At 38.1% G+C, this 19,961-nt stretch overlaps 1 protein-coding gene across 4 annotated transcripts in view; it reads right to left on the reverse strand.

Moving 5' to 3' along the window:
* TBL1X (transducin beta like 1 X-linked) overlaps positions 1-19,961 on the reverse strand; it is a 199,612-nt gene that overhangs the window by 99,251 nt on the left and 80,400 nt on the right. The window contains exon 1 of one of the 4 annotated variants that reach the window (XM_069875288.1): positions 11,666-11,746. The exons of the other annotated variants lie outside the window; for them this stretch is intronic. The gene's annotated coding sequence lies outside the window, so the exon portion shown is untranslated. Of the gene's footprint in view, positions 1-11,665; positions 11,747-19,961 lie in introns of those variants that run through there. 4 annotated transcript variants of the gene reach the window in all.

The following is a 19,961-nucleotide window of genomic DNA, read 5'->3' on the forward strand; positions in this document are numbered from 1 at the left end:
GCAGTTAGATAGCGCAAACATGCAGATGGCATTGTGAGGGTAAATAAATGGCTATTCTAAAAAGCATGGCAGAAGTGACCTAATACATTTACCTGCAAACAGAACATATATTTGTAATATCAATTTGAAAATGTGACTTCTATATTCCATAACTACTATATTCGGCATTACAAAGATACTGAATTGTCTCACAAGTCCACTTCTGCCCAGTCTCCATCTTTGAACTCCAGACTGGACCAAACCCAGAACAGCCAGTTCTAAGCCAGAGCTGGCCCTGCTTTGAGTCAGTGTTGCACTAAAGAGGTACCGTATTATCTTATGATACTATAATAATAATCTCTCCATATTAAAATTACGTATGTTTGTTGTCCTATGTACATAGAAAATAAGGCGTCTACTAAGAAATATAAGGTACAAACTTGCATATTGAATTCAGACCGATCCAAGGTCTTAAAGATATAAAACATGAGATGTTCTTTCTGATCATACAAAGTTTATGCTGGTTAAGCAACTATAACAAAGCTGGAGATGGTGACTAAAGACATAGGATATTTTTGTTATACTGCAGGTTACCTTCCGACATTATTTTTTCCTTTTACCTAAATCACGTGTAGAGCTATAGGAATAATAACTATTTCTATTGAACTAAACTACAGATTAACTATGTGAATTATAATCCTCCCCCAATTAAAATGCATGACATACAGCAATAGGTCATACCGTCTGGATATCAAAAATGCAGCTGAGAATACTGGCTGGAGACACACATTGAATGAACAAAAGAGCAGAAACATGAATTTATCTGCATCAAACAGGGCTTTGAAAAACCTGAGCACTTCAAGACATGCAGACAAAAAACCGTCTCCAGCAAATGTCACACAGACTCTGTGGTGAAAAGCACTGGTCTGGCAGTTTCTTGGTCTCGGGAACCCTGTCCTCTGAGCTAGCCATTAACCTAGGTATTTCACCACATTTGAACTTATTTTAATAAAATACTGCAACAGTCAGAAGTAGAAGTGAAATTCCAGAGGATAATACTTCAAAATCATCATCTGCATGTTACAGGAAATAACTTACCTAAATTTTGGTCCACTTGATTGGTTAATCTGATTAACCTGACACTAGCTGTCTCATCTCCTGTGCCTTACAGGAGTATCTGTACCTCTACATTGAGACCAAATTCACCTCTTTTGACTAGTATATATGAGAAAAGTTTGTTTGTATATTGACATTGGGATAAATTCCTTTAATGAGTTTGAGTAAGGTGTTCGATCTCAATACATGTGATGTTCTATGCTTTAATGCTACTCTGATACCATAAATAGGATGATCTAATGACCTTCAGTTTGTTTCATTTTATTTTTCCATCTACTTTAAAAAGTATTTTTGCTTATAAAACTCACAGCTTTTTAATGACTCTCTGTTCTTTATTTAAGGGACACACAGTAACAGCAGTAGACCTTAGTATTAGTAAATGGTTATCTAAATGACTTAGCTTATTCTCTGTTGTGTGGCATGTTCAGACATAGTAAAATTTATAAAGTGTGTTCCAAAGTAATTATGAAAAATGTTCCAAGCGTCAAACTTAACTTAAAAAAAAAAAACAAACCCAAACACAAAACCAGACCAAAGCTTGAAAATTCAACTAATTAGTTAAACTTGTTGAGGTAAGAGACGGACTTTTGAAATCTGGAAAACTGCAAAGACACTTTCCTTTTTCCTGAAGCTTCCTTGGTCTTGCTACTCCAGCATGAAAGCCCTAAGGTTCTGATTCTGTTGCTCCAAATATAATTTATTGAAAGACTGCAAGGACTGAAGAGCTTAAGAATGGAAAGAAGAAAATGCTTCTCACTACTTCCAGCACCATGAAGTTTCTTGCAGTGTTTAATGCTCATCTGTACACCAGCTTTATTTTTAAATTATTCTTGCTCTGTTCAATAAATAGTAAGTCTGGTTTTTTCTAATGCTATCTGAATATCTGAAAGCCACAGAGATCAGGACAACAATCCGAATTAAATGCAGACTACTTAAATTCATACACATAAGTGTTTGTCCTAACATAACACTGCACCTCCACATACATTTTATTTCACGACGCAACATGTCAGGGGGGTTCATGTCAATTAGCTTTGATTCCAGTTTAAGTATATGGACGCTGGTGCCTAAAGCTTGGTTGTGTCAATATTTGGTCTTCGTTACAGTGAGTGGTTTTCTTGTATTACATTAGCAGGAAAAGAATGACTTAATAGCAAAAGATTCATTTAAGTGAAAAGAAAAATTATAGCAAAGATAGCAGCAACAAAAAAAGAATCTTTAAGAGTCTTTTTGCATCTCACTTTACAGATTTTGTTTGTTAAAACATCTAACTGTTTTAGTGAGATGCAAGGTGTTAGTCATTTTTTGCCCCAATCCTTGAAATTATTTAGGAAAATTCTGAGGCATAGGCTAAGAGGCTTAGAAGCTCTGCTTAGAAATTTTGGACGACAGGTATTAAAAAGTTAAATTTTATCAGGGTAGCAGTAAGCCTAGCCATATTCCCCATTTTATCCACTGTAGTTTTCAATTTCAGACTGCAGTCATGCTTCTTGTTCTGAGCGAAGCTTCATTGTGTATTTCCTTATTCCTTATTCCCTTGCTTCTCTTAATCACTCTTCCCTTACACTCCTGCCGAACATTGCTGCCCCTCAGTATCTGTGGAATAACTGTTGATGTCTAAATGATTTTGATGGAAAGAATTCAGATAGTTGGTGTTAAAAGTGTTTAAACCAACCTAGACTATAGTGAACAGATCAAGTTAGGGAGCAACTACGTGATCAATTAAGTCTCATGGGAGCAACGCTGAACAGTTGTGAACAGTGGGGGACAGGAGCCTGTTCAGCCAACTCAGCTGCTGCCAGAATAAAATGGTGGGAGAGACAGAGATCTGCCCTTGTCCTTAGGTTCTGTTCTTTTCTTTTCCCAGTATCTAAAATCCTCAGGCTGCCAAGTTTCCTCAAAACAATTGCCTCTCCAGCAGTACCCTTGTTCAGACATTTATAAAAATCAAGGCACATCAATATGGTAGCTAAAAAACGCACTCAAAACAAACGCCCACCTACCCAAACACCACCTCAGCAAACCAACAGTCAGCTTAAACAGAGTCATGCCGGCGTCCTCAATTCACCTCACTATTGCACCTCCAGTTACTGCAGCACTGACAGGATGCAACATCTCCCACTGCTTGGGGACTGCCCCTAAAGGTGAGCCATATGTTTTGCAATACCTAGAAACAGCAGGATGATGTAAGGAAATCACTGCAGCCTTACAGCAGAGTTGCTTTGATTTCACTGTTTTGTATCCTGCCCTTCTTCTTCTTCCTTTTTTATTTTTTTTTAAGCATTAGCTTTTGCAATTTAATTTATCTGGGTTAAGCCTACGGAAAAACAATATAAATACCGTGTTTGCATTTGTGTGTGTGTGCATGCACGCATGTAATGCCTAGGAAATCTCCTGTGTTATCTGTCTGTGTAACATTTTACCTTCCACTAGACAAATATATTTTTACACAGTCTGGAATCAAAACAACATTCTCAGCATTCAAGACATTCTGTCATCGCTGCCCATTTGTTGCCCTCTAGGTTTCTCTCAGCTGGCAAATTTCCCATTTAAGGAATTATCAGATTCATCTGCTTAGACAAGGCTGCAAAATAAAATGAAAAGCTGGATTATTCTAAAGGACTCATAATTTTCTTTCAGGCCAGAAAATCCAGTGCATGAGAGCTGAACATTAACAGCAAATGGAACCAATCTCTCAGACTTCACAATTCTGCTTCGCTATACTCTGCAAAATCTAATTTTGACTAAGATGCCACAACATTTATTTTACATTTTACTTCTCTGAATATGTTTATTGCCACTTATTATGCTAACCTGTTTTGGAGCCCGAATATTATGCTCATAGGCGATTTTCTTTTTTTTACTGCAGTTCTTGTAAGCATGCGGCTTGTTCATACTGCTGCTTCTAGGCAATTTTTCATAAAGAATTTCCAATTGCTTTGCTAACGTTTTCCCTATATCATATTTTTTTGCAGAGAGAAAGCGTAAGGAAAAAAAAGGAAGAAAATGTGCAAAAATGAATAAATTACCAGTTTTCCACAGCAAGATGGCTCGGGATTTACTTCTGTGATGGAGTAGCTTTTATGTCAGCTGCCGTACTGCAAAGCCATGCTTGCGTTTCTGGACCCACTGGTGGTAGCTCCAAGGTTTCTGGAGGCATATGCCATGGTTCTTATTACTGTATTACTCTAAAACCCTTTCACAGCAAAGTGAGGGAACACTACTTTCTCCCCTACGTAGAAAGAAAACTGTGGGAAGGTCTGGAGAAACGTTACAACATCAATTTTCCCTACTCAACAGTTAAAGCAGGTTTCATTTTCTTGCCCCAGATGAGTGAACTAACAAAAACTGTCAAATTCAGGCTAGGGATTCACACATTGAGTGTGTACGCACATGCACATGCACCAAGTTACGTGGAAGATGAATGTAAGAGAAATCCTAAGTGATCCTAAAGTGATTGACATATAGCAAACCTGTTACAGAGTCAGAACTGCTTTACGGAGACTACTGTATTAGTATTGATACTAAACCAGTACTTTGTGCTCTTCATCCAAGTTAAAGTCTATTTCAAGGTGTGATATTGTTATAACAGTGATTAATCAATTTCTTTCTTAGAGCCTCCTCGGAGAGCTTAAAAATTCATGATTTGCTTTATTAGTATTCTGTAAAGCCTGCCATATTCTTTGAGTGCTATGATTAAATTTATCTGTTGTTGCTAATGGTCACAATATGGAAAACGCTCCATATGAAAGTCACCGTTCCACATAAACCAAATGGATATCCTTAAAAACACTGCAAATCCTAAACAAAAAAGGATTGCAAGTGACAAATCCTTTTCATTTATTCTCCAACAGGCTAACTTGAATACGCTGTTTGTGCAAAAGGCAGACAGGATGGACTTGTGAAAAAATACTGCAAATGGAACAAATAAAGTACTACACGGTATTCACCACATTTTGACTGCAAACAAACTCATTTGTGTTCAGGCCCTTCTGACTCACATTTTACAAGATAAAAACTCATTTGATGCTATGAAATGAAGACTACCCTGAAACATGCTGAATTTGGAAATCTAATGTGTTCTAGTTCATCAATAAATTTTAAGACTTTCTACTAAGTTTCAAGGCTCTTCAGATTGTCTTATTTGTTTAGCCTGCATGTTGTAGTAGTCCAGGCTTGGACCAAGTACTTTGCCCCTGTGGGCATAAAAAAATATTAAAGAAATCAAGCCAACTGTTTAGTAAGGCTGAAACCATCATCCATGGAAATTGCCAGAGATAGACACCTAGAAATATATTTTGGTTTTACTGAATAAAGCAAGATATAACAGCAAACAATCTCATTAAAGAGCCAACCGATAAATAATTTCGTGCCATCTGAAATGACAGTTCATTCTGCAATCTGAAGTCATGCACCAAAGAATAGCAAGACATACTCTAACATAATAAAAAAACAATGAAAGAAGAGCAATGTTTCAATGTATCTATCATTGAGTAATACTATTATGAGTCTAGCAACATAAACTATGGCTGATATCTGAGAGATTTCTCCATTGTGTGCATTGCCATGTATGCTCTGGAAGAACAAAGTTCCTTACACAGAAGTTAAATGACCTTCTTGTTTCTCCTTTATTTTTCCTCGAGCTGCTGAGCTATTCAAAACTATGTAACTGAAGGGTGTTTTCAGATGGAAAAAGCACCTTGGCAGTGGTGCCAAAATAGGCAGTAGTGTGACTTTTTAGAAATATCAGATTAAAAATGAACCATCATAAAATCGCATTGTATTGACTCTGTGACTCTAGAAATAAACTCTAGACTGTCAATACCATTAAAGGTGATGAATAGGTTCTAATTAACTGGTGATTTTTCAGGTACAGGTGTCCCTCCACCAATGCACTTCACTACTTCTTCCCTGTAAAAAAGGGGGCTCAAATACTATCATCAGATGGCAATGCAGACCCACCATGGGGCCCCTTCATTATAACTCTGCTAACGGATGCAAAGATTCTGCAAAATTCTTTAAAACAAAAGCATGCCATTAATTTTGATATTTATTGCCTTCTGTGAAAGATAAATGACTCAATGTTGGGAAGGGCTTTACAAGGCTAATATTCTGTCCCTGTCTAATGCTTTTTTTTTTGCTCCATGATATGCCCGCCTATTATGAGACTATACTTATTCCAGAGAATAAATTAAGGAATAAGACATGACAAGCAGCGCATTTGTAGGCAATTTACTTACCACCTGAGGCATGCTACAGCAGCTCATGGCCAAAGGCTGAGGAATTTAACCATTCCATAAATGCAATAATAATCAAACTGAAATGCACAGCAATGGGAGACTTATTCGTATCATGATATGGAATTTATACATAGGTCCAAGTGCTTCTGTGCATTTAGTGACTGTCATATTGTTGTGAAAAGTTTTTTTTAATCATTGTTCTGAAAATCCTATCCAGTACAAATTAAATATGGAGGTTTACACACATCGTTCTGTGACCAGATGTTGCTTGTGAAATGACAGCTAGTCCCTGGACTGTACGCCCAGTATTAATCTAAAAAATCCATGCAGACATATAAATATTAAAGAACTGAGCAACAGAGGACAGCACACATATTAGCTACTCTAGAGATTTAGCAACTGGCCTGCGTTATCCTGATCACATACCTATTAATTAAGGTCTAGATGTGGAAGCAACAAAGAACTAATTTCAAATAATTTATCTTTCCTAACAGCACTACCTCGTCTCATTCTGGAGACCATGCATAGACATGCAGCTGTGCTACTGGAACATTGTTTACTTCGTTGCTCCAGCTTTAATGAGTAAAAAAATGACATTATTTAGGTTCATGATCTATTCACCAGTCACAGTAAAGTTCACCTCTTAAATAAATAGTGCGACAAGCTGGCTTTAATTTGTACTCAGCATACCAACAATTGATTTTTCCCATAAACTCACTCTCTTTCTGCTCTGCTTTGTAACTACACAGCCTGATCTGATTTAACCTTTCTGAGGAGAGCTGCCTTCCATCCACATTTCTAAAAACTCAAAAAAATTAATATGACTGAGATTTTAAATGATGTGAAGATCTACTTGTGATGTGGAAATACTAGACAGTAAAACAATTTTACAAGAAATTGCAGCACCTGTTTGTTCGATTGTCTTCATTCTGCTTTGATTTGTCTCAATCTGTAAGGAGGGCTATTTTTAAAAACAAAGATAAGAATAATTTCAAAAAATGAGAATTAGCTACTGGATTCTCTTTTCCTGTCTCTTCTGTCCCACTTCTCTGAAACATGGGAAAAAAACAAACCAAAAACATCCCCAACTGAATACTAAATACAAACATATGCAAATAAACCCAAAATCCTTCAAACATCAGCAGACTGGTGTTTTCTATGTTCATTAGTAAATGAATTGCATTACATTCAAGCTCTTGGATGTTAAAGACAAACACACAGCTTTGGGACAGGCTGCTATTGCTTCTAATGCTGAACTGAAACAAGCCATCAAAAAAATGCAAACAAGACTATTGTTGCTTTCTAATTTAAGAAATCATATTCTATAAAGATGTTCCTTACAGTTTAGTGCATACAAAATGTAACCTACAGTCTTATACTGAAAGAATTGGATTTGTGTTCCAATTTACATAAGTCAGTCTTTTCAGGGATTTTAATTTTTTTACGTATTTTCCAAAACCACAATTCTGAATAATACACATGATATTTAAAATTATTTAAAATACAAATTTAAAATTAAAAGACCATAAAAACAGGCTTACTACATCACATCAAACATCCACATTAGCCAGTACATCTTCTTTAACCATGGTAAACGTAGATATCTAATGAACGATATATGAACAAGGACACAGTGGTAGTCTCCCAGACCCAAGAAAACTAGAGCTCTGGGACCTCCTGATGGTTCCAGTATGGAGACACACCAGGGCATGTTTCAGCAGAAGAATTAATGATCAAAGAAAAAAATCCTGTGGTAGATTTGTGGCAGGTATCACTGTAATGTTACAGGAAAAAATATAAAATGGTGACTTTAGCCATCTTAATTCTATCAGTTGAACAAAATCCTGTCCTTACAGTTTATATTTCACGTTCCAATTGTAGCATTCAACTCCTTCTTTTGAACCCAGCCCAAATCTCAATCCAGAGAAACAGTTCTGCAATAAATATGCACAATGAATCATAGAATCATAGAATAACCAGGTTGGAAGAGACCCACCGGATCATCGAGTCCAACCATTCCTATCAAACACTAAACCATGCCCCTTAGCACCTCGTCCACCCCTCCCTTAAACACCTCCAGGGAAGGTGACTCAACCACCTCCCTGGGTAGCCTGTTCCAGTGCCCAATGACCCTTTCTGTGAAAAGTTTTTTCCTAATGTCCAGCCTAAATCTCCTCTGGCGGAGCTTGAGGCCATTCCCTCTTGTCGTATCCCCTGTCACCTGGGAGAAGAGGCCAGCACCCTCCTCTCTACAACCTCCTTTCAGGTAGTTGTAGAGAGCAATGAGGTCTCCCCTCAGCCTCCTCTTCTCCAGGCTAAACAACCACATCTCTCTCAACCGTTCCTCGTAAGGCCTGTTCTCCAGCCCCTTCACCAGCTTCATTGCTCTTCTCTAGACTCGCTCCAGAGCCTCAACATCCTTCTTGTGGTGAGGGGCCCAGAACTGAACACAGTATTCGAGAAGCGGTCTCACCAGTGCCGAGTACAGAGGGAGAATAATGAAGCTACGCATGAAAACTGAGGATTGTCACAAAAATTTATTTGACAAATGTGATATCTTCACATACACATACATGTACCCACTTAACTGATGAGGTAAAGGCTGTGATGTAGTGTACTTGGACTTCAGTAAAGCCTTTGATGCTGTTTTTTGCAGCATTCTGTTTGAGAAACTGGCTGCCATCAGCCTGGACAGGCGCACACTCTGCCGGGTTAAAAACTGGCTGGATGGCACAAAGAGTGGTGGTAAATAAAGTTAAATCCAGCTGGAGGCCGGCCACAAGTGGTGTCCCAAGGGCTCAGTGCTGGGTCCAGCCCTGTTCAACATCTTTATCAATGACCTGGATGAGGGGATCGAACGCAGCCTTAGCAAGTTTGTGGATGACACTTAAGTGGGAGGAAGTGTTTATCTGCTGGAGGGTAGGGAGGCTCTGCAAAGGGATCTGAACAGGCTGGACTGCTGGGCTAAGACAAACGGCATGAGGTTTAACAAGGCCAAATGCCGGGTCCTGCACTTGGGGCACAACAACCCTATGCAGTGCTACAGACTAGGAGAAGTCTGTCTAGAAAGCTGCCTGGAGGAGAGGGACCTGGGGGTGTTGGTTGACAGCCGACTGAACATGAGCCAGCAGTGTGCCCAGGTGGCCAAGAAGGCCAATGGCATCTTGGCTTGTATCAGAAACGGCGTGACCAGCAGGACTAGGGAAATTATTCTCCCCCTGCACTCAGCACTGGTGAGACCGCACCTCAAATACTGTGTTCAGTCCTAGGCCCCTCACTACAAGAAAGACATTGAGGCACTGGAGCAAGTCCAGAGAAGATCAACGAAGCTACAATTACCTGAAAGGAGGTTGTAGAGGTGGATGTTGGTCTCTTCTCCCAAGTGATAGGTGGTAGGATGAGAGGGAATGGCATCAAGCTGCACCAGGGGAAGTTCAGATTGGACATTAGGAAAAATTTCTTCACTGAAAGGGTTATCAAGTACTGGAACAGGCTCCCCAGGGAGGTGGTTGAGTCACAATCCCTCAGTATGTTTAAAAAGCGGGTAGATGAGGTGCTTAGGTATATGATTTAGTAGTGGACAGGTGTGGTTGGACTTGATGATCACAGAATCACTAGGTTGGAAAAGACCCACAGGATCATCGAATCCAACCATTCCCATCAACCACTAAACCATGCCCCTCAGCACCTCATCCACCCGTCTTTTAAACACCTCTAGGGAAAGTGACTCAACCACCACCCTGGGCAGCCTCTGCCAGTGCCCAATGATCCTTTCTGCGAAAAAAATTTTTCTCCTGTCAAGCCTGAACCTCCAAACAGTCAGTCCTCAGGCTTCTATGAAATCCTTCAAACTATAGGGACAGAATTCTTCTGTTTTGGAGATGAAGTGCCAATGTCTTCTGGTACAGCTGCTGCTGCACTGTTTTCTGCTTCATTCTAGCTGAATAATTAAATACACTTTGGTCCGTCTGACAGCCTTAGACTCAGTATGGCTGTTAATCAATATCACATAAAAGGGAATTAGGCTTAGGCAACTGTTGCACAAGGCAGAATGGATAAGGCAAGAGGGAAAGAGATCGCCTTTTTAGAGTAAAAGGCTGATTTACTGTATTTTACAATGCATTCTACCAAATGTGCACGCAGACTCGTGAGCACACAATACACACGCATAGATGGGAATCCAAATTAACCTCAGAGATCTGTTACACCGTAACAGCAATCAACTGTCACTTCTTCCATTCTTTCCTAAATCCCCCATCTCCACATGTTTCAGGGATCAAAGTAAAGTCTCAGTACAAACATATTTAAAGCATTCAGTTTACAGGGAAAATTTGACTGCACAAAACCATTTCTGAAATTTTACCATGTGACTGCAAAAGGGAAAGATATAGAAAAGAAGACATTTAACAAACACTATCTGAACTCTCCTCAGTCCCAAACATTTAGAAAGACTTCTGTTTCCTATAATTTGAGGAATTTTTCTAGAATCTCTAAACTGGCCACAAGTTATGTATTTTTTTCATTCTTTTCCCATCCTGCAATGAATCAATAGTGTACTACAAGCAATCCTATGCTGAGACTCCCAACAAATGAAAGACTCAAATGAAGGGGTGCAAATTTTTGCTCCACTGCCCTGACATCACGTTTATGCTCAGATCCACCCAGAGACAAGGAGACACAATTCCGAAGTTTCTTCAACCCCTCTTTCTTTCTGGTGAAATACTCCAGCACTGAATTTAGAAACACTTAAAACGTCTTACCAAGCCAACAAATGAATTCAGAAGTCAAAGAGCAACAATTTCAGGTGGTTAAATAAATAAATTAACAGTGATGATGACACCATAAGCCACTGACAGAGGGGTGAAAGACTCCATTTACTCTTCACAGTCCTCTATTCTGGGTGGCCTCTTATATTTCATGTTTTAAAACCTGATATTTATAAAACACGTCAATTCAACTTTAACCCATGCACAGTGTAAAATGAACAGCTCTGAATAATGAAGAATAGTCTGCATTTAAAATGGAAAACACTAAGTAACTGATTATTCATTATATACTTTCTGAAGCATTTAGCTGAAATTCAATTTTGCAAGAAGCTAGAACAATATTTCCCCCCCATTCCTACTGGAGGCATGAACAGAATCTGTGTGTTCTATATGTGATTTATAACTCATTTCCATGTTTTTTGTTTCACCAAGAATTGCTTTAAGCTGTAAGAAGTGTGCATCAGCTAGCACCTCCCTCAAAATGATCCAGAAAACATATGCCATATAGCACACAGTCCACCCTCATGAAGCACAGAAAGAATAGCAGAACAACTTCAAACCAACCTGGACTTTTTCAGTTTCTTCAGTCACTTCCCTGGAACTGCTTAGCCTTAAGGAGGCTGGACAGTTTCTGGTTGCCAAGCCAGAGGTGCGATGGTGGAGGAGTGCCAGAGCTAACTGGCCAGGGGAGGCACCAGCAGGACAAATAGGACACCCCTGAGTATGAAGGGAGGAAAGGCAGAAGGGGCAGCCACAGCCAGAAATGCCATGGTCCTAAGTGCCCTGAGCTTTAGCTGTATGTCCAGTCTAAACTCCTCCAGAAGGGGTGTAAATGGTGCCTTGCTGCTGTTATCTCCCCCTCCCAGAGCTCTCCCACTTCACTTCAGCCAACACCCTATGTGTTTTGTGGCTCTTGGCCAAAAAGATTCTGGTGCTGCACAACAATTTACACGCTGATATTTTAGGTACTTTATTTCACAACTTCTTAGCACGCACTGATTAATATCTAATAAAACACAACCTTTATACCACCCGAGTACTGCAGTTTGCTTACCATGAAGCTGTGTTGCACACATACCTAAGGAACAAAATGTGCTAACTCACATTTACTATATTTACACACCATTTAGCTAGAAAGTAATGAATGACCCCTTCTTATACACAGGGCCATCATTTTTTTTTAAATGGAAAATAAATTACACTGTAAAAAAACCCCATCTTTTAAACACAGTAAGATCTTTTGAAATAATATTCTACCAGTTAATAAAAGTTTATGTAAAATGTGCATGATGTTTTTTAAAATAGTTCTGCATTTTGAGCCAATTCATCACACGCAAAAGGGAATTACCTATAACTAGCAAAAGTAATTGAGTATTTCTGGTCCCCATGGCCTCCAAGACTTTAAAACCAATTCGTGTCAGCCTCTCTCGTTGGTTTTCTAATGAAATTACTAACTCGGAGAAAGTAGGGGCTTTCCTACCTAGTAATCTCCCAACCAATTTCTCATCTTTCTCAACTTCTCTAAGCTATTCACTAAATTCATAAACAGAATGAAGAAAAGCCCTTCATCCACTGCAAAGACTAAACTTGCGAAATGTGGGCTTACTACCTTGGCCAAGTCTAGGTGCACAGTTAGAGTCTTCTCATAGTTGAGTTGATGACTTACTGTCTGAATGTTTTTTCATTAGATCAATGAAAATAATAAATTTAGGACTTAATAGATCCTGATTTTGCATAGCACTTAATAGGGCTTATAGGTCCGTTTCATATTAAATCGCAAAGTAAATCTGCTCCATTTCTAGTAAAAATTCAAACATCTCATTTTTAAGAGATTCTTTCAGACTTGTGATTCAGCAGAATCTCCTCATGATGCAGCAATCACCTGGAGAGGATGCAGTGTGTCAGGCAACACTGCTAGACTTGCAGAACACTGATTAAAAAGCATGTCTTAAAAAAGGGAAGAGGTAAGTACTGCTATAACAAAAGCATCCAGAGAAATCCAAGCCAGAAACTAAAGACAAAAATACAGAAATAAATGCACAGCTCAGTTCCCAAAATAGTTTACATTACCAAACTAATCTCTCTTTCTGTGGGGTCACAGCCAAGTGTCATTGTATTTGTAATCTAAGCTGAAGCCAAAAATAAGTGTATACAGAAATACTATTTAAAGAGCCCAAGTATTCCACCTTCAAAACCTGATTTTCTGTGATGACTTCAGGAACTGTCTAAAGTAATTTTTTAAAACTGTTTGACAGAAATACGCATTCTTGCTTAAAACTTGATCTCCCCTAAATGCCTTAATTTAATCCAACTGACCACAATGTCTAACAATTTAGCTCAGCATAGAAAGACCTTATTTCTCCCTTCCATCAAAATGAATGCCACACAGACAAGTCTGTTAAATGGGTATCTTTGCACCTCCTCTAGACAGTTTTCCTCTGACACCTTCCTCTTTTCTTTATTACAGAGGCTATGGCTGGGATGGAAAACAGCATGAGACAAATCTTCCTTTAATTAGTGTAGATTGGTTTGCCATGAATCAACAAATACATACTACCAGTGCTAACACTATAGCTGTCTTTGTCTCGAAGGCCTATTTGTTTGCCTCCAGTTTTCACTAGAACTCAGCTGCTGTAATCCCCCATATGCCATTCACCTTCTTATTTCGCTGTGTGCCAATTCTTCACGCTAAAAGGCAGTCTGTACATGTATGGAATTTTTTTTTTTAATTACGTCTCCAACCTACCAGCTGTCAAACTCTACTTGACATTTACAATAGTCCCTGCAGAGTAATCTGTATCTATTCCAGTTTTTTTCTACTGTGAATTACTCTTGCTCTTACTTTATGAATTCACTTTCAATGTATACACCTCATATAAAGCTTATCCTTTTTTGTGTAAGTCTATATTACGGTTGAAAAAGAAATCTGAAATAGAGAAATCGTACATTATTTATGATGAGGATGAATTGCATAATATGCACTGAACAGCAATTCTTCAGTTTGGCAGGCAGAACACATATTATTCTCTCTCTATTCGGGCACTCAACCATCACTTTGGGGGAAAAAAAAAGCTAAATTAAGTTTTCAGTGAAGCTTTGCTAGAGACCTCTGCTATAAAGTAAAAGGTGTATCAAGCAACCAACAGTCAACTTAAATCCCAAGTGTTTTCATGGTTTGCATTTAAGGTTGGATGATAACTTTGCTTTTTTTTTACTGCAGCTCTCAACAACAATGAGTAGTCTCAAGAGATGAAAATAGTTCCGTAGTCTGAAAATCATATGGAAAAAATCAACTGCCCTTTAAAAAAAGTTATAAATGTCTGGACAAACTTTTCCCAGATTTTCCTTCTTCGGTTATTTAATGAACATATGGTTATTTATAACGTGAGCTACACTTGTAGTATTTCAAAAATTAGTTATAAACATGCCTAGAGCTACTCAGGTCCTCCCAGGACTCTACTGACCTCACTCAGGACCCTTTCAACATTGTTTGCTTTGGGATCTCTTTGACAGTGAACGCAAGTTCTTACTTCAGTGTCTTCTCTTTACCTTAAAACATACCTTAGTTTTCCTCTCTTAGCAAGTACCTTATAGCAATTTACTTAAAATTTCAGAAAGATCATAACACCAGACATCAATTATGACAAACAAAAGTCTTGGCCATCAGGCACAGCTGATTAAAAATATGGATAAAATTAATAAAAGCTCAGCAATATTTAAAGTAGGCATTTAAGGAACAACAATAAGTGAATCATTTAGGTTAGTGAAACTCAGGAGAAATCAACAGTTAGGTTGATGTCTTTTTGACAGGTACAATATAGACATGTGTCCAAGTGAGGCTCCTCTCAAAGTCAGGAGACAGGCACTTCTGGAGCATCAAGCCTCACTTGATGAGTGAGACTCTGCCCCAGAGGAGAGAGGCCATGTGCTGGGAGTACCTAAGCCTGGGTCAGGGATGGCTCAGAGGCAGACAGACAGCTCTGATACCTGACGCATCTTCTACTTTTCTTTCTTATGTATGTACATAAATATGTGTGCGCGTGCATTTTTTTCCCCAAACAAAAAGAGTTAGGGAGCATCACTCTGAAAATCCAAATGAATCCACGTCAATGTTTATGCAGTTTATTTTGCACACTGTTATTATCTATGGGGTTTAATGGAACTTCTCATGTAAATATCCCAGTTTGCTCAATATTCCTTCCTGCTTAATGGAGATTTAATTAAATCCAGTGTATTGTTTAACTCAATAAAAGTAAAACGATATTTTTTTCCCTTGCAATCAACATTAACTGCAGATGTAAATCATGTATCAAAAGTTGGCAGGTTTTTTACTCCAAGTTCCAGCATTTCTTCAAGTTCTCCAGTGTATTTGGGTTTTCTACTTTTGAAATCCCATACTACTTTTTAATTTTTTAAACAATTATAAACAAAACATGATTGTTGCGTATAACCATGATTTCAATTGACAAGGAAACTGCTCATTTCTTAAATTTCTCCTTAAAACTATATGGAATTACTCTTTGTTTTTCATGTTCCTATTCACAGTTAATTGCATTTTATACTTCATTTGGGGATTCCACAGACCTCTGTCCTTGAATTCTTTATTCCCCACTCACAAAGGAATCTCATTGAAAAGTTATTTTAATTATCACTTATGAATAGATACTCTGTGCTCCAGACTTGCCTCTTCTCCAGTGAAGACCAGAATCTCATCCATTTCTGATGCGACCAGAGCTTTTGGCTGTCAATGCAGAATCATTTTGAACACGTAATACTCTTTTTTCCCTTTGCTCTGCAGCCCTTCTTGCTACCTTAGTACTTTCATTAGTCAATATCACAGTCATATTGTTTGCGACACAGATTTGTAACCCTCAGTAACAGTACCTTTCCAGACTTCAGTCTAGAAAAATCTCCAAATTTATATAAGTATGTTCGTTTTTCTATAGAATTACAGAAACACAGAATGGTTTGGATTGGAAGGGACCTTCAGAGATTATCCATGCTTCTGCCATGGGGACAGAAATCTTTCACTAGGCCACGTTGCTCAAAGTCTTGTCCAGCCTGGGCTTGAACACTTCCACAAGTGATGGGGCACTTCCACATGATGGGGCATCCACAATTTTTCTGGGCAACCTGTTCCAATGTCTATATAACACCTGAATGCAACTCTTACTAATCACAAAGTTTATGCGTAACATTTCAAGGTAATTTACCACTAAATCACACCATCTCAAATGCAAACTTTTTTTTTCCCTTTTAAAGCTTTTCATAGTCCTTCTATGTGTTATTCCAGATTCACATCATGCAAATTCATTCTGGACTTCAAAGTCAACCAGATTTTCTCTGTTATGGCTAACCAAAGTAACCAAGATTTTCCATGAAAAAAATATTTGCCACCAAACCTGTTGTAATTCCATTAACGTTACAGAGGCAGCCAGGATAAGGTTAGGCTAAAGACTTGGAATTTAGTTAACAGTCTTGTTGATGTCTGAGCCAGAAAATAATTTAATTCACGATTCTGTAAGCATATTTGCATGAATAAAAAAGCAGTAAACAGGAACTCAGCACATTAAAATATAAAGAGCATGAGGATCTGATCAGATCTGACAGAGTAAGAGTCGAACAAATTAATCCAGCGTATGGGCTTTCAGTTTTGTAAATTAAATCTTACGTGTTTAACTTTTTGTACTGCATGCTCTCCTAAACACAACATAATTCCTTGCTTGCTCATGCTCTTATCATGTCTTCTTTTACTGTATGTTGTGAAAAAAACCAAAACCTGTAATAATATCAAAGAGTATTCAAACTATGTTTTATGGCGCAATGAAACCAGCCTCTCAGCATCCTTCCACATCCCCCTCAGATGCTGAATCCAGATTATTTCATGTTTACCACACAAAACCACCACCACCAGGGAAGGAAATTCCAAGGTGTGCTTCAAGAAGCTTTCTAAACAAATAACTCTACTGACAGATGTTTTATTTTTTAACATCTTTTCCTAAGAAAAGCTACACAGTCTTGAAAGCTTTCGAACTCAGGCAGCTACGAGCCTTGGGTGGAATTTCTGCAAACCCATGCGTGGCTTTGTGAGAAAGGCTTTTGATCGTGGACATCGGAAATACCAGGGCAAAGACAATAGCCTGCTAGCTTTTTCTTTGCTGTTCCACAATAGCTAACAAAGTCAAGATTAGTAAACCTCTCCTCCAAAACAAGCAAAAGTGAGACCAGCCACAGAGTTTTATTTTGGTAAACCTCTGCAATGCTTTTATTAGGTTACAAGGAAAACATCAAAGCAAGCTTTTAACATATACAGCACGTGTCTAAAAACTCTTTCGCCTCACTCTCAAATTCAGAGCTTATCTAAAAGAAACTGGAGAAAAGGCATAGGAGAAAGAATAGATCAACCCATCAGACTCATAAAACACTTAAATATGAAATATTCCAAGAAATCACAATTGATTAAGCAAACTTTCCTAATGCGTTTACTTAGTTTATCCTCTTTTATCACAGAATTAGGGGTTTTCTCTCTATCCTCTATTTGTATATTTCTCCAAATTCAGGCAGAACTGATTAAGCGTTACAAAAGTGCATTGTTTGTTCTACTTTTTCCTCTCAGCATGTACTGATTTTTTTGTAACAAAAATGTATTGCTCATCTGGCCTGTGACCTCCTAAAATGCAGTGGCCAAGACGGAGTAATAAATCCCTTGAGAAGATTGACAATACATTGAATATTTAATTAGTGTTGTGGACATTATTATATACATGAGCATATGATGAGATTATCATATTCTCATAATTATAAGCTAGACACTTGGTATGTTACAAGTTATCAGAAGACATGCATCTGGGCAGGAGGAGCCGTTGGACTGGGGGGGAGATTTTGTTTTACAGGGGGTCAGTTATGGGAGATCACATAGTGAGAAGCATTGGGATGAAAACTGTTTCTCATTTTCAGATGAAACAAATACTTTATCCTGTAAATTTACATAAAGACTCTTTCTTTCTCCTAAAAAAGCATGTGATATATTTTCAGTTCATGCGTAAGACTTCAGTTAACTGAATTGTAACAGCTTTTAGGATACGAAAATTGAAGCTCTTCATGCACTGCAGTGTATTTCTTTATATATGGTATACACTGACAAAACAAACAAAAAATTAACAGTTCATATCCTATATTGCCAACTAATGGTTTCTTAATGGCACAGAAGAAAAAAGGAAAATAAAGTGAAGGTTTCAGTGTTAAACTATGCATCAAACCGACTGAACGGCAATCACTGTGGTCATATTGGAAACTGGGAACACCAAGAGCTAAAAGCACTCCTTTCTTTCTGAAAAACTTGGGGAATAGTGTTTTACCAGAACACAAATGTGTTCTAGATGTGAATTTTCCCAGGTTCAAATGAGGTTGTTACCTCATCCTGCTAATTCCTCACTGACCACCAACATTTTCTCCCATTAAGAGATGAACACAGTCTAGGAACAGTGTCTGAAACAATGTAATTTAATCCTGGCTCTAATAGACTACAAACAGCAGCACTGGTTAACACTTCACAGCCCTGTAGGGCGACGTTGTTTTGTTTATTTTGATATACACAAGCAGAGGCACACAGAGCTTCCCCAGCCCAACACCACTTCAAAACACCACCACCACAAAAAAAAACTGGAAAAAACAAAGACGACAAGAAGTCAAACACTGTAACAAAGTACCAATCAGTCTTATCCTTCCACAAAACAAAGCCTTAATCAAATAATAAATAAGTAACTTAATATCTCTTTGTGCCTTAAATCCTTCCCCATTCCTTGTCGACCCCCACTTCCCTTAAAAACCAGATGGCCCAGGCAATATGCCCTGAAGGTCAACAGATGCACCATGTCTTTGGATGAAGAAAAGGTATATAATATCTTTAATAATATTTCCAGATGATAAAACTGGAAAAGACACAGCATAAAAAAGCATGAAAACATCTACAGTAACTAAATAAACCACGTACTGTTTCTGTGTTAAAATATCCAAGACACCAATTAAATCAAAAGCAAAGTAGTGAACTCTTATTAATGCTATGAATAATAAATAACAAGAGAAAAGAAGATTGATTTCTTTCTTTTAAATTACTGTAAGAAATTACATAAAGAAAGGATACTAGATAACTCTGGGGAATGGTAATGGATATGGCTGCTTATTTGTCATGGCTGTCAAAAGTTATTAATTTCAAGAATTCCCTGTTTTTATAAAATGTACCCATGTCTTTTGACTTCATAGGAAATTTGTGTCACCGGGTGAGTAGATGAATGTGTGCATAGGTGAATGAACAGGTGAACAATTTAGCCTGGAGTGCACTGGCTGAATCTGCACTCACTTCCAGCAAAGCAAGTCTGGAGAGAATCAAATAAATTAAAGATTAAACTATTCCAGATTATTACTGGTGAATTTGAGGTCCAAATCCAGGTTTGTGGATATTAATCTGAAAGCTATTCCAGCAACATCATCCTGCTACACACTTTGTATTCTGCTACTTCCAGATCCAAATTTGTCCAACTTACTGACAAAACCAACTTTTTAATTGCCAACTGTATCAGAAATACAGGTTGTTCCTTTCATCAGAACATCCACAGCAAACCAGTTCCTTCTGCTCCCTGTCATAATTGGGAAACTGTGTATTCGTTATCTTTCATGCATGGGTACAATTGTGATTACCACTGATTATCTAAACTGGATCCAATGACAGAACCGCATATTAAGGATGAGGTTGTATAGACATCCTGTAACTTACTACTCATAGCTATACAGAGGTGTATCTATACAGATATTCCAAGCTCACAGCACACAAAAAAAATGTAGCACAAATTAATTTGGCACT

The sequence above is a fragment of the Phaenicophaeus curvirostris genome, chromosome 1 (genome assembly GCF_032191515.1).
Source record: "Phaenicophaeus curvirostris isolate KB17595 chromosome 1, BPBGC_Pcur_1.0, whole genome shotgun sequence".
Classification (NCBI taxonomy): domain Eukaryota; kingdom Metazoa; phylum Chordata; class Aves; order Cuculiformes; family Cuculidae; genus Phaenicophaeus; species Phaenicophaeus curvirostris.